The sequence below is a fragment of the Tupaia chinensis genome, unplaced genomic scaffold (assembly GCF_000334495.1).
Source record: "Tupaia chinensis unplaced genomic scaffold, TupChi_1.0 Scaffold000235_1, whole genome shotgun sequence".
Classification (NCBI taxonomy): domain Eukaryota; kingdom Metazoa; phylum Chordata; class Mammalia; order Scandentia; family Tupaiidae; genus Tupaia; species Tupaia belangeri.
This window is the reverse complement of record NW_006159713.1, coordinates 6,637,796-6,643,270: the sequence shown is the minus strand read 5'-3', so window position 1 is coordinate 6,643,270 and position 5,475 is coordinate 6,637,796. Positions and strand designations below refer to the sequence as shown.

Below are 5,475 nucleotides of genomic sequence, written 5' to 3'. Positions count from 1 at the left end.
GCCTCATGTAGGCCTCCCTAAGCCTGAAGTGAGACTGCAGATGAAGTGCACTCACAGTAAAACCCACACTTGCAACAGCTGGAGAGGAGAAAGCTTTAGAGTATCCCTCTGAACCAGTAGCCACTGTGTCCTTCCTTCACACACTTGCAAGGTCAACCTGCTGAAGGTAAGGTGCCTGCTGCTGTGGCTCCTACAGAGTCTACTAGTTGGTCCTCACCATGACCAGCTGTAGCAGTATAATACTTTACTTGGGCGCTGTGGAAAGATCTTGAAAAATGGGGTGAATCCACAGTTATTCCCTTAAGAATCTCACTCAGTGCTTTTAGACACACTCTCTGAACATAAGGGGTAGGGAGGGCCAGAGTTTAGGAACCACAAGTGACCCTGGAGACAGTCCTGAGAAAGTGCTGTCATATATGTCCCCTGAACTCACTCAAGACCAGCAGGACAGTCCACTGCCGTAATCTGTATCTCACTGCATATATACGATGCCTTTTAAATACCAACAGGAGACAAAGGGCTCATAGAAGGAAGATTGCTGTGTTCCAAATGGAAGGCTCTGAAAGTTTTACATATATAACAGCAGGTAACATCATCCAGTCTTGGGCTCAAAATACTTTCTCCTTTAACCATTTTTTCCAACTATTACTTTATTTATATTGCTATGCTTAAGTTACATGGAAAAAGACAACCCACCAATTCTGCCCCATTTCACAAAAAGTTTCCAATGTATATCAATTATGTGGTGACAAATAACTAGTAATGGTGACATCTTTGGGTCAAGACTGACAAGGAAGAATAGGCTCTGGTGCTACGGTTCATCTCCAACAAGAATTTGGCACACTGGCCAGCACAAGTCATGCTAACACTGAGCTAACACTAACTAGTAATGGTGACATCTTTGGGTCAAGACTGACAAGGAAGAATAGGCTCTGGTGCTACGGTTCATCTCCAACAAGAATTTGGCACACTGGCCAGCACAAGTCATGCTAACACTGAGCCTTTAGCACTGGACACAGATTCGGATCCCTTCTCGGAAGCTAGCAAATCAAATGAAATAATTGGGATTTTTTTAAACAAAGTTTTAAAATTAAGCTCAAGTAAGTTTAAAAGCCATGCTCTTGACACATTTTCTTTCAAAAATTTACATAAAACACACTTTTTACTCTAATAGCCCAGATTTTTTTCCTTACATATGTAGCTCCATGTAGCTGCAGATAGACTTTCTGCCTTAAGATGTAAACATAGGGGAAAAAATTAACAGCATCTTTATACTCTCTCTACACACTGCTCTTGGATGGATAATACAAAATTCAAAAAAGAAAGAAAGATTCCGTCTTAGATTCTTACAACTTCTTGTTCTACAGTTCATGAATCCGACTCTGATGCTAAGGTGACAGTGTATGTAAGTAGATTTTTTTTTCAGTGAAGGAGACCTGGGAAAAGATGAATTTATCTCTTTTTCTTCAAGAGCTATCAGATGGTACATGCTCCTCAAAGCCCTCACTCTCTAGAACTAGAGCACGTTCCAGGATCACATGACCTTCCTTATAACGCTGGCTGTCTTCAGTGGCAAACTCATAGATCCACCTGTTTGCTACTGCAGTTTTTGCAGCTCACATCTCAAACCATGGGATGTCCAGTGAGCATGACCGGATCTTGAACTTCACTGTACTGAAGGTTAACTACCTTATTAAAGAGAAATGCTCTGCCAGTGGTGCCTGTGCCCTGAATAGAGATGAGTTCTGAGTGGTTGGTCAGGATCGTATCACAGTTTGCACAAGAAAACAGGCGGGTACCACCAATGTGATCAAGGAAAATTCTGCCCATTTTTATAGCTGAAGTTTTAGAAACCCTGAGTGGTGGTGAGATCGGAGGCTGCCAGCGGCTCTTCACTACCCAGCTGGCATCCCATTTTTTTAATATTCGAAAGTTCATGTTTGAAAGTTCATCCCCACTAGGGGGGACAGTGCGCAGAGCACATTCAGGCTCCCTCAGGATTAGGCTGGCCTTTCTCTGTCTTGGCTAGATGCCCAGACATACTGGCCCTGTGGGAGGGGAAGGTCTACGAGACACAACTGAAGCCTGTGTGACCCACAACTGAGGGCCGGGACTCCTCCTGGGAAAAGCAGCACATCATGGGGTTAGACAAGGGCCCTGAAGTGAAAGTGTCAGCTCTGTGGCCACGCCCCCTCACCCAGCCAATCCCTGCGGGTGTGTTCCCTCTTCCGCAAAACAACTGTAGTATCTACCTCTGGGCTATGAAGGGACTAAATAAAACATGAGACACATGGAACAAATGTCCTCCCCATGACTTCCCATTAACCGATTTTACAAAAACCCGTTTACTGTCCACATTTTTATAACTGTTTTAAAAAAAACTCTTTCTCTGAGCCCCAGACTTGCATAGTAATCCATCCCAGTCTTGAACCAGCCAGGCCGGCCCTGCTGAAGAGGCCCAGGGAATCCAAGAGGCCTTGGCGCAGCAGTGAGTGGCCTTCCACCAGCTCTGCAAGGGGTTCATTCAACGTGGGAAGCAGAACGTGGGAAGCAGACAGGGCCAACGAAGGGAGGGCTTTTGTGCAGAGGCTCCGCGGGAGGCACCCGAGAGACACAGGCAGTAATTTCAGTGGAAGGAAGACCTTTTTCTGGCCAAACTGGAACCTTCCTTACAGAACAATGAATAAACAACCCATCACTGTTTTGCATTTAATCATGGTTTTAAACACTTAGCATACAGACATCTATTCCTTGATGTTTCGTCTTTGTTCATCTGTCATCCTCAAAATGAAAGTCCAGAACCTTCTGCACTGAATTTAAAGTCTGGCTGAACATTGACTCATAAACAAAGCTGCTTAAATTTTTCTCTAATTTTGTCTAAGACTTCCTGGAGTTTATCATAAGTAGGGTCATTGTAAGGGAATTTCTGAATCATTCCAATCAATGATTCTAAGACCTTCATCTTTTTTGCGACTCTTCTCAGTGGTACAACGACGCAGGAGATATTTGCATGCAAAAGCAAAACCTCCGTAGCACCCAATCTCAGATTCAATTTTGACTCCATGTAATGTGCCATATTGTCTTCTTTCATTATGCCTAAGCTGCTGCCTTTTTCATAGACTTCCTGATATCCTTCTCCAAGAAACCTCTTCCCAGGATGCAAAAGCCACTTCTGGGACAGCGGTGCCAACCAGGCCTGGTAAAGACAGGGCATGTAGGAGTGTGAAGAAGGAGCTGACCAATCTGTGTATTTAATCAGGGAATTTAATCCATTAATATTTGTCGACAGAAAATAACCAACTTTAAACAATTAGTAATTAAAAATTAATATGGTTTATTTCCAAGCAGAATATGAGTGACCTAGACCTGGAGAAGAGGGAAAACATGCCTTTCTCTGGGGGTAATGAGATACAGAGTGACTTTTACTTGATTTTTGAGAGTGAGAGACAGAGTTTAGAATTTAGTGAAAAGTTTTTCCATTGGTCTAGGCCAAAAATGCGGGACATGTGGAAGTGGGGACTTGTAAGTTATAGGTGGATTTTAGTTTTTAGGGTGGTGACTAGAAAAGGAAGTTTACTGAAATCAGAAAGGAATGTACTTTAACAGTGATAAGGAGGCCTAATATACATCACAAAAGTACTCCAATATTATGCCAAGGGCAGTACTAGAGAGAATCCTATTACTAATGGGTCAAAATGGTCTGTCAACACCTGTGGGCATGACTCCCCCTAGGCCCTCTGGAAAGGACTTTGGAAAAATAGGAAAAAGCAGTCAGACTTCTGTCCTCACGTTCAACATTATTACTACTATGTGCACTTATTCCTGACATTTTGTTAGTTATTTTCTTAGTTGCTTTGTGTTTTCTTAATCCTATTGGTCTCTCATTTTCCTGATTTACTATTCCCTTAAGTATTTCTTAAATATCTGGTCTAGTGTTGTGAATTTCAGTTTTTATCTCAGAATGAATTTATTTCTCCTTCACATTTGAAGGATAATCTTGCCAGATAAATACTCTTTGCTGAAACTATTTCTCTTTCAGAATTTTAACTGTTTTCCCATTCCTTCCTTGCCTGCATTGTTTCTGTTAAGAGGTCTGAGGTTAATATGATGGGGTATCCTTTGTAAGTAGCTTGACATTTCTCTGTCGTTTTTAGAATAGTGTCTTTGTCTTGACTTTTGCCAATTTGACTATGACGTGCCTTGGAGAGACTCTTATGTTAAATTTATATGGTGTTCTTTGTATTTCCTAGACCTGGATAGCTGTATATGTGTCAAGATTTAGAGAGTCTCCAGATAGCATCTCATGAAAGTGATTTTCTATGCCTGTACTCATCTCTTCACCTTCTGGAATAGCATTCTGTGGTTATTCAGCCGCTTGATGGTATCTAAAATTTCCTGTATATTGTCCTTATTTTTAGAGTTATATTTTCATTCTTTCTTGGCTCATGGACTGAATCAGAAGTTTTATCTCCAAATTTGAGATTCTTCTATGTGGTGTAATCTGCTTTTAAAACTTTTGAGAAGGATTTTGATTTCCGGTATTGTATTCTTCATAATCAAAAGTTCTGTTTTATTCTTTTTTTTTTTTTTTAGGGTATCTGCATCCCTCTGTTGAGAGATACATACATACATATCTTTACAGAGTTCCTTCTTCATATCATGGAATGATTTTCTTATTTCCTGAAATTGACTGCTGTCTTTTGCATCCCATTGAGTTTTGTTGTGATAAATATTCTTAACTCCTTTTCCAACATTTCTGTGATTTCCAGTTTTATCCAGTTGTTGGGGAGAAGTTATTATTCTTTTGGGAGAGAGTTATTTCCTTATTTTGTTTTTGAATTTTTTTTTCATATTTGTTGTGTCTCTGCATGATTTTTAGGCATCTGGTAGAGTACTTGTTTCTTCCTAACTTTTGGAGTAGGTTCTATAATGTTAGGGTGGTGGGAAATAGCCTTAGGTCCCAAGCATACCCTTGGAAAGGTGATCCAGGAGGAACCATAAACCAGCTGTATCTTTCACATCAGAGTGGGGCTTGCATAACCTGTGCATGAGACAGTTTAGGCAGATCCTGAAGAGTTGTACTATGCATGGTGTTAGTTGGAGCAGCTGATCATTCCCCTGGAATGAGTGTGAATAAAGGGAGAGTTTAGGCCTGCCCTACCTGCCAAATAGGGGATAGTACCAAAATTCTTGAGTCTTTGTTGGGATGAGGGTGCTCTCTTTTACATCCTCTGCCCCCACCAGGTTGTGGAGTCTTGATCGTAAATGGAGCTCCACCTGCTGGTTGTCTGGCAGGACCTTGCAGCACCCTTGTCATTTGGGAGAGGGGTGGGGTGGAAAGTCTGATATTTTTTCTGAAACTGTGTGCTTATGCACTTCCCTAAGATACGTGTTAGCTCCATGCCAGTTTCAGTGTTCTGTGAGTGAGACACGCTGGAATCTGCAGTGCGAGTCTGGGATTCAGAGTTTCAGAGG

At 41.6% G+C, this 5,475-nt stretch overlaps 1 pseudogene; it reads right to left on the bottom strand.

Moving 5' to 3' along the window:
* Positions 1-1,451: 1,451 nt before the first annotated feature.
* On the bottom strand, positions 1,452-1,904 carry LOC102479278 (protein yippee-like 5 pseudogene; annotated as a pseudogene).
* Between the last annotated feature and the right edge of the window lie 3,571 nt (positions 1,905-5,475).